Source organism: Mustela nigripes, chromosome 3 (genome assembly GCF_022355385.1).
Source record: "Mustela nigripes isolate SB6536 chromosome 3, MUSNIG.SB6536, whole genome shotgun sequence".
NCBI classification, from domain to species: Eukaryota; Metazoa; Chordata; class Mammalia; order Carnivora; family Mustelidae; genus Mustela; species Mustela nigripes.
In genome coordinates this window covers 84,002,620-84,012,778 of record NC_081559.1, presented here as the reverse complement: position 1 = coordinate 84,012,778, position 10,159 = coordinate 84,002,620, and the positions used below count along the sequence as shown (strand labels likewise).

At 35.5% G+C, this 10,159-nt stretch overlaps 1 pseudogene; it reads right to left on the bottom strand.

Moving 5' to 3' along the window:
- Positions 1-7,814: 7,814 nt before the first annotated feature.
- Positions 7,815-9,091, bottom strand: LOC132013039 (elongation factor 1-alpha 1-like; annotated as a pseudogene).
- Positions 9,092-10,159: the final 1,068 nt, after the last annotated feature.

The following is a 10,159-nucleotide window of genomic DNA, read 5'->3' as shown; positions in this document are numbered from 1 at the left end:
TTTCCAAAAGATGTGTGTTAAATTCTTTATCGATATGACATTTTATCACTTTTATTCAATTTTTCCAATTTAAATTTTATTTCAAATTTTATTTCATAACTTTTTCTATTTTTGTACTCATTGAATAGACAAATATTTGAATGTTACACATGCTATAACAATATTCTTTCACTGGTTGTAGGTCACATTTCAAATGTATACTTACTATTTTCCATATTGTTTTCTTAAACATATTAATATTTATGTCCTCTTCAAAAAGCAAGCATTTTCACTCATAATAGCTGTCCTTGTTGTCCTTTTTTCTATCCCCAATGTTTCCTTCTGAAGTTTAAATGTTGTATTATTACAGTCGAGTACTTTTTATGTTTTAAAACCAGTTCTTAGTTGAATAGTGAACTTTCCAAATTAGTTATCTACCATTCCTCACTAATTAACTAAGTAACTAAGTAACTAATGCTCCAAGGAGTACATCCTAAGCACCTAATTGTATTTTCTTTTTATTTTTCCCTTATATACCAAGTTTTATAGTCTATAAGCCTTTTAGAGCTGATACCATAATCTTTCTTTCATTTTATGACACCTTCAGTTAGGATTTCTTCAATTAATTTTTATCCTTCATTTCATTTTTCCTTTCATTCAGGAACTCTGGTGATGTACATATTGACATTTCTAATTCTAGTTTTTGTTTTCACTCTTTTTTATTTTCTAGCAATTTAACTTTTTTCTAATTCATTTTTGGCTGTTCCTTGACTTGACTTTTCAGCTTACACATTTTACCATTTGGCTATGTCAGTTTAACTATTCAAACTACCCAGTGAGTTCTTTATTTTAATAATTATTTTTATTTTGATAGATCTCTGCTTGTGTCAACTTAAAAGTCATCTAATGCTGTTTTATGGTTTTCTTTAGGATATTGTTTATTTTAAATTTCTGTCTTTTCCACACTATTAACTCTGCTTTCATGGTGGTAGATTGTTCAGTGCACTCTCCTATTTTTATAGTCTTTGTGATCCTGAGATGTCTTATTAATGCACTTTAGGAGTTCATGCTACCCTGGAAGTCTCAGCTACATACTTTGTTGGGATGTGGGGAAGAGAACATAAGCTTTGGACTCATCCCTTCTAGCAGAGTTTGGGAAATAAATGGGGATGGAGATCCTCAAGGCAAAGCCTACTGTTGTTAGAGTATGTCTTTTATCTTTTTTTAACATCCCACCAAGTGACTGGGTTCCATGGGTATATACCAGAGCCTCTGCCCCCGCCACCAATGTTACCAAAATCCTCTGTGGATTGTTATTATCTAGCACCTGGGGCAGGAGGGTATTGGGAGGAGGACGGACTCCAAGGCTGACCTCTGAGCATGTTTTTGGTGACATCCCTCCCTACCCCAGCTGGGTTTCAGTCTTTAAATGTACCTGATATGCTTTTAGCAATCCTCGACTAGCATGACTGCCTGCTCTGTGGTAGAATTGGACCAGCTGCATGCAGGCACTAAGGGACAGAGAAAAAGTCACAACCACCAAGTTCTTCACCACTTTATCTTCTGCTCCCGATAACCTAGCTATTTTCTATGTGAGCTCTTGTCACCAGAGTACATAGGAACTTATCTTACTTCTACCTTCCATGAGGATTTTTACCCTATCATGTCACTTACATGCTAATGACTGCTCATGCAAATATTTTTTGAGAGTTTAATATGTTTGTGAACTCTTTTAGTTTTATGATCTGTGAAGTAAATCTCTCTTAATTTTCCAGGGAGAATGATAAAAGAATAAAGCTTAACATGATTTGTGGGTGTTTTTTTTCCTTTGGAACACACACATGCATGTGCACACACAATCCCATTATCCTCACTGTTATGTAGGCAGTTGTACTCTTAGCTTAAGTTGTAAACATCAAGTGTTTTATTCTGAGAGCATTACTAATAATTTCTGCTATGGACAAATGGAATCCCTAGACCATTGCCTTTTGAAATATTTCAAATAACATTGTTCAGTTTAAACCAAGGCTTACATGTTTAATATCTTTAATTATTTTTGAACTATCCAACTATAATCATTAATTTAATTTTTAATGGGCATTTCAGGTATTTAATCAAGATTTCCATTATTTTTAATATACAGTATAAAGTCTTCATTCTACACCCTTAAAATGCCTTTTGAAATTTGTTGTCTCTGAATAATCAAAAAAGTTTTATTAGCAAAGGAAAATATATATAATTTATTATAAAAATAAACATAGGTGGGGAATGAAATACCCTAAAATAGCCTTTATCTTGGCTAGGATAACACTATTATTTTAAACCCAACATAATGAAGGTTTTGACTTTTTTCAACTTTTGAAAAGCTTTACATGAATGTATACTAAATTTTAAATTATATCCTAGTATGAGCATGTGTTTTAAGAGTGCTCATTTTAATATGCAAAATATATCTTATCCTAGCTTTTGAAACAGGTTTATGTTCATGGAAATTATACTAGGACACTTCTTACCAAAAAAAAAAATCCACAAAAACAAATACCAGATCATTTGCTTGGATTTACATATAACTATTGTCACTTTGTTATGATTTTTCCCAATTAACTTAAATAGTAATAAAAAGGTGGAACTGAAAAGAAAATTGACCCCTCACATACATAGAGACTTATTACATCGCATGGATACTGCTTAGCTGTAACTGTTCTCTCACTGGAAGGGAAAATTTAAAAAACAAGAATTATCTTCTCTTAGAGAGATGTGTTAAATGAAATGTGCTAAGAGATGTGGTAAAGAATGTGAAGGATTAAGAATAATGATGGGCTGTTAGTGTTTTCTTCCTACTTTTGTTTACTCTTCTTGAATTATGCTTGATATTATTTGGGTATCAAGTTTTCTTATGGGTTGCACTGAAGTCAAAATATATTTTACACAAATAAAAGAAAATACGGGGAAAAAGGCAGTGAAAACATGGCTCAGGGATAATATCCAAAGCTTGTTTGTTTGTGAGATTTGGGGGCTTTGTAATTTAAAAAGCTCCTCGTGATGTATTAATTAACTGAAAACAGGAACGTATTGTGTCCAAACAGTGCATATATTGCGATGGTGCCATGTGCTGGAAGGGCCTAAGTAGGCAATTGTGTTGTGAAACCACAATGAAGAGACTTAGGCAGAAAACAGCTTTCTGAAAATTGCACCTTTTGATGTGTTGGTGACATGAAATTGACGGCGTTAGGTGGAATAATGACTTTAAAGACTAATCCTTCCTCTCCTCCGACAGGCAGTATCTTGAGGTGCTCATTAGGTCTCACATGGAAAGAGGATTTAGCAAATTCCTTTTTTTTTTTAACCTTTTACAAAACTGCTAAGTATTTTCGATATATATGATTTCTCTGCTTGGGAGTTATCCAGAGCTAGTAAATCTGGGAAGAAGCTGATCAGAATCACACTGCTTGACTCGAGGAGAGTCTATACTGGTGCATGGTACACACAGAACTCAGCTCTGACTGAGCCTATGGAATATTTAATCGAAAAAGCCAGGCTTTTAGGTTTGAGCCACAGCCTTCTCTTCACTATCTTGCAGCCAAAAGCTTTCTTTCCTAATGGCTGTGATTCTAGGCCTCTGGGGTGCTTCTGATGTCAGGGCTTCTAGAGGAACAACACTATCAATGGTGTAATGCAGAGAAGTAGAAAGACAATGCGTTCAATTTGTGTACATACACTAGGAGTTGCCAAGAGTTTTCAGATCAGCTTTAAGGAAAATTGGTATATGTTTATTGATAACGTTTTCCCAGGGAATTCAATTTTCTTTTCCATTTGCAGCATTCATAAGAAAGGTATCTATGTGCCAATGACCTCTCCTATATAATAAAGACTGAACAGTTGTTAAGTGAGTCAACATACCATCAAAACCTCCATAGTAAACAACCGCATGGTTGAGCCTCATGACTTTCCTTATACTATGGTTTTAACTAACATTGCAATAGATGTTTGAATAAGAAAATCACTGTGTGTGGGTCTGTGCGTGTGTTTCTTTATGTGTGTGTGGGGGTGGGTGATTTCACTGATGCATAATCCTCTAATAAGAAGGGTCATCATGCTGCATATCTAACATCTTAAGACTAATATAGCCACAAACAGGAGTGATTTAGTGTTAGAATTATGAAACTAGGTGAATAAGAAAGGCCTTAAAAAGTTGGCTATCAAAATTAAAAAATCCAAATGGTTTATCTGGGACTAATTTTTAGATTGCTATCTGTGCTTCCACAACAGTAGTAAAATTTTCCTTTTCTCAGACTTGAAGTGACCCTCCCCTGACAGAGTTTAAGAATGGAAGTTTCCAGAGTAATCTTTCTGTGAAGAAATGGCCTATCTGACCTAATTGTGTAGTTTCTCTTTCTCTCTTTTTCTCTCTCTTTTCTACCACTTGGAGAAAAGCTGCGTGGGAAGCAAAAATTCCTCTTCTCACTACGTTTTGCACATTGTCAGAATTTATTAACACAGTATTTTCAAAAGAATGACAGGGTTATTAGACATTTCATGGCAGAAACTCAAAAACAATTCTGCATCCTGTTTGGTCAAAACTTGTAAAATTTTCAAGAACCACAGAAACAAAAATGGTCTTCCAATGCGTGTATTAAAGGCAAATCTGCCAAAATGATAGAACTTGAGATTGAAGGAGAAAAACAGAAGTCAAGTGTATAAAGTCATATTATGCTTTAGCATGTGTGGGATAGATGGTATTATAATTTACAATAAACAAAGGCTCACAAAAATACACCAATACTTTCCTTTAGAAAGCCTAACCTATGGACATCCCATATGGAATATGATCTGTGTCTATACCATGCCAGAAAAATCAGTTAAATATTTTTTGTAGTTAATAGATTGATGAGGGTTTTTTCCCCTTTGTTGGGGGTGGGTGGAAACTTATCTAACCTCTTTTATTCCCCCTAACTTTGACTAATAGTTTCATTGAATCAATTTGATTAATACATATATTGTTCAACAATATGAATACATAATATAATCATTTTTGGCCTACCAATAGCTGAAGAGTCTTTATAATCTCAACAGAAGCTATTATGTTTCTTCATCTGAAAAATTATAGCTAAAGTTTTACAGTTTGGTTTTCTTTTTGCCAGGTTGCTCTGAGCACTCAGCGAAACTACTTTATTGTTCTATTCTCTGGTTTCAAATATGTTGCTTTAAAAACATCTATGGAAAAATTAATCTGAAGAAAAATAAAATAAGTTAAAATAGATAAAATAAAGGTGACTGTTCAGCTTGATGGGGAAAGGAGGAAATACTTGTTATGTATATGTACATTTATATGCATATTTACATATTTCCCAGGTATTAATTAAAACACTAAATATTTAGCAAGTACTTATTTGTGTTGACCACATGGTCTAGATACTGACAGATTCAGGAATGCAAGGTTAAATGTGACTTGGTCTCTCTCATCAGGAAATATGATGCAAAGAGAAATAGAAAGAGAAGAAATTTGGGGAAAGAAGTCCTAACTGTATGACATAAGCTTGTGCACATTAAAGTAAGGTACAAAGAAGGTAGTGAGCAAATTCACCAGGGCTCCTAAGGGGTAGAGCTCTTCAGAGACATTTCAGTGATGGGGTATTTTACTTGATTTTGAGTTGACCTCTGTGGAAGTGTATGACAGGCCAAGAAAAGGGCACACTAGAGAAAGTCAAGCTAGCTTTACCATTATGGTCTATAGCAAAAAGATATACTTAACACTGTAGGATGAGACAGTAAGAGAAAGATAGATGTAAGATCATAATATAGAATGATTATTAGCTTATGTCAGAACCAAGAGCAATCATATGACAAACTTATGAAATTGTTCATTTTCTTTGGTTATTTAGACTATTGCTCTCCTGGTTATACTCCCCATTTTTACCAGGAACCCAGAATTCCATGCTACCAATGTGTTATACTCATAAGTCCCCATTAGAATTGCTCTCACTTGGTTCTCACTCCATCTGATCTCTTCTGCTTTGTGCTCCATTGCTTCTCACTTAGTGGTTGATGAAAAGCAATCTGATAAGCTAATTCTTACTAAGGTTTAATTACTTAACAGCTTGATTATTAAATCTCTAAGGGTATTTGGATTTTGAATAGAGGACTATTGGATGTTGTCTTAATTCAATACAATTAATGAGGGGTTTTGCTGTTGTTTTTTTTTTTTTTTTTTTTTTTTTAGCAAAGAAAGACATTTTATTGGGGCAACAAAAGGCAGTAGAGAGTATTCCAGAAACACTTTGTATTTTTGAGGAATAGCAAGTTCCAGGAGAAAAAAGTATTATATTTGGAGCTAAAAATCCCATACGTGTCACTATCTAAATTTTTACTTTAAAATTTTTACTTTTGGGATGCCTGGGTGGCTCAGTTGGTTAAGCCACTGCCTTTGGCTCAGGTCATGAATCCAAGGTCCTGGGATCGAGTCCCACATTGGGCTCCTTGCTCGGCGGGGAGCCTGCTTCTCTCGCTGCCTCTGCCTGCCTCTCTGCCTGCTTGTGTGTACCCTCTCTCTATCTCTGGCAAATAAATAAAATCTTTAAAAAAAAAAATTTTACTTTTAAATTTTTTTAAAATCACTGTGTCTTTGAGTCTCAGTTTTCTCAACTTTATAATAGAAGTTATAGTAGTTATGCTGCCAAACAATGCTAAGCTCAAAGGAGAAACAGGAAGTTTTTATGAGATAAAAATTCACATTATTATTGCCTCATTCAGAAAAAAATCAGATTTACCTACATTAATATCATTTTTTCTTTAAGGTTTTCTTAATTCAATCAAGTACCTATAAGAACAGCTATAAAGAGATAGTAATTAAAGAAGTTTGTCTTGAGTAAAGACATATGGGTTTCCTAAATATACCATTTGTACCTTAAAGCTTTTTTTTTTTTTTTTATAAAATCATCAACAAAATATGGGAAGAGGAAACTGTGAATAAGAATGAATTGAGAAACAAAAATACAGTATGGCTTTAGGGATGGTTCTAGGATGAATAAAGATGCAAATTAATTATTAATTGAAAAACACAAAAGGAAAGTAAATGGGAATTTAAGTTGTGTACAGAATCAAAAGACATGAGTAAATGTAAATATATTAGTATATATGGTATAAATAGTGTATAAGAAGAAAGCTCATTATTTAAAATCCTATTGTCAAAGGTGGTATAAAAGGATACAACATTAATGCTCTATTACAGGTAGAATACTGTGATATAATCTACCAGGCAATTTGAGAATACTGATCAAAATTTAACATGCATGTGTGACACAATTAATTATTTGTTTTTTCCTCATTAAACTTTTGTTTTAATGAGTCCAAGAATTCTGTGATAGATTTTTGGTCAAGTTGTTTCCACTAAAAAGTCCAAATTTTTTTTTTTTTAATTTTGAAAAAGATTTATCAATTTACTTTAGAGAGAGGATGCACGTAAGCACACACACACAAACAAGAGGGGACAGAAGGAAACAGAATCCCAAGCAGACATGACACTGAATATGGAGCTCAATGTGGGACTCATGAATCTGAGATCTTGACTCAAGCCGAAACCAAGAGTCACTCAACCAGATGCACCACCCAGGGATCCCCTAAAATGTATGGATTCTAAAGCTAATAACCTAAAACCACTGCACACGCACAAAAAACAAATGACTCACAAATCATTCTCCTTTCCTTCTAAAGGTTTTACAATGCACTATTAACCAGTCTTTCACTATTAAACTTAGATGGCGAATTGACACAAACAGTTCTGAGACCATTCTTCTACCACTGATTAAGTCTGGGGTGACAGGTATTGAGGATAAAATTCATTTAACTTTCTCAGCTTTATGGGCAGAGTTGGCAACCTTGCCAGCTCTAGCTGCCTTCTTGTCTATTCCTCTGATAACAACCACAGAAACCAACTGTCTTGTGTCACGAACAGCTAAATGGTCCAGAGGAAGATAGTTAGAGAAGCTCTCAACACACAGAAGCTTAGCAGGAACCATATCAATGATGGCAGCAACACCAGATTTCAGGAACATAGAGCCATCTTCCAAGTTTTTTCCAGAATAATGATCGATCTCCTTCCCCTCAGCAAACTTGCAACCAATGTGGGCTGTGTGACTACCCAACACACATGCATATCCAGCACTGATTAAGCCTGGATAGTTCAGGATAATCACCTGAGCTGTGAAGTCAGCTGCTTCAATTGGTGGGCTATTTTTGCTATCACCAGTCATATTGGTGACATCTTTGTCAGATATGTTAAGACATTGAAACTCACCTTGTCCCAAGGAAGAGCCTCACTCAAAGCTTCATGGTGCATTTCAACAGAATTTTTACTTCAGTTGTAACATTGACTAGAGCAAAGGTGATTTTCATGCCAAGTTTAAGAACACCTGTCTCCACTCAGCCTAGGGGGACAATACCAATACCACAAATTTTGTAGACATCATGGAGGGGCAGAGGCAAAGGTTTTTCAGTTGGACGAGCTGGTGACAGAATGCAATCCAGAGCTTTGAGCAGCATGGCTCTACTGGCATCGCATGTTTACAGGTGACTTTCTATCCCTTGAACTAAGTCACGTTAGCACTTGGCTCCAGCGTGTTGTCACCATTCCAACCAGAAATTGTCATAAATACTACTGTGTTGGGGTTGTAGCCAATTTTCTTAATGTAAGTGCTGGCTTCTTTAATGATTTCCTCATATCATTACTGTTGGGTGGCTCAGTGGAATCCATTTTGTTAATACCAACAGTTTTACATCCAGCGTGTAGGCCAGAAGGGGGCGCTCATGGGTTTGCCCATTGTTGGAGATACCTACTTCAAATTCACCAATACCAGCAGCAACAATCAGGACAGCACAGTTAGCCTGACATGTGCCTGTCATCATGTTTTTTGAATAAAGTCTCTGTGTCCAGCAGCATTAATAATGGTCAGGTAGTACTTGCTGGTCTTGAATTGCCACAGGGAGTCATCATTGGTGAAACCATGTTCATGTTCACCTTTAGTTTATCCAAGACCCAAACATACTTGAAGGAGTCTATTCCCATCTCAGCAGCCTCCTACTCAAATTTTTCTGTAGTTCTTTCATTGACCCCACCATATTTGTAGACCAGATGACCATTAGTAGTCAACTTGCCCAAATCTATGTGTTCAATGATGACAATGTTAATATGAGTCTTTTCCTTTCCAATTTGGTTTAGGTTTAGTGTAATTCTCATGACATCTGTGTTCTGGAAGTAAACCCTTTGCAAAAAATCTGCTTGTCTGTTTTCTTACAAGTATGTGAGCACACAGGGCAGCTTGGTTTTTAACAGTGGTTATTTAGAGACAACTGAATATCAATTGCTCTCTACAGAGAGCAATGTTTAAAACAACCTCAAAACTGAAAAGGAGAGAATGTGACAGATAACATGCTGGCAATAGAACAGCTACCTCAGAAAGAGCTCATGGTTTCCAGGCAGAGAAACACTGCTTGTGAGCATGCTGAAAGAGTAGTTAACTGGACAGTCTCCATAAATGACATTTTGGTAATCATGGAAAATGAGAGAGAAAACTGTATAGATGCTCTCACTTACATCAAAGGGGATATGTGGATTCCAGATTCAATAAACATAAGTAGGAGGGTTCTTCTACAAAATTATATCATGAATTTTCAGATATGTATGTTGCTGATGTTTTGATATGATGCTAAGACATTTTTTGTTTAAACTAATGTGATTTATTTTCTTGACAGATTTGTTAAACTGATGGATCAGAGAAATGCCACACACAGTTTATATTTTCACTCAAGAAAGGCATTTGGCAATATCACTCATTCTCTGGGATCACTGAGGAATAAGGACTCGATAATCACATAGGAAATATCTTTGGAATGTGAACATAGGACACAGCGACAGCATCACTGCCAGCAGAATGGGCAGGATGTCAGCCACAGAGAGAAGAGAGGCAGTGAGGTAGCAGCTACACTTTGAAACTGAACCTGAATAGGAACCCAGGTTCAGAAATGTCCTGCCTATTCAATGATGGGTCATTTACTTAATCTCTGTAGGCCTCAATTTTTTTTCTTATGTGATTTGAGAATTAAAATATTGCTGACCTTAAGGTTGTTGGGAGAATTCAAGAGGAACTAAATGGATGGTGTTTAGTAAGATGACCAGCATCAAGTA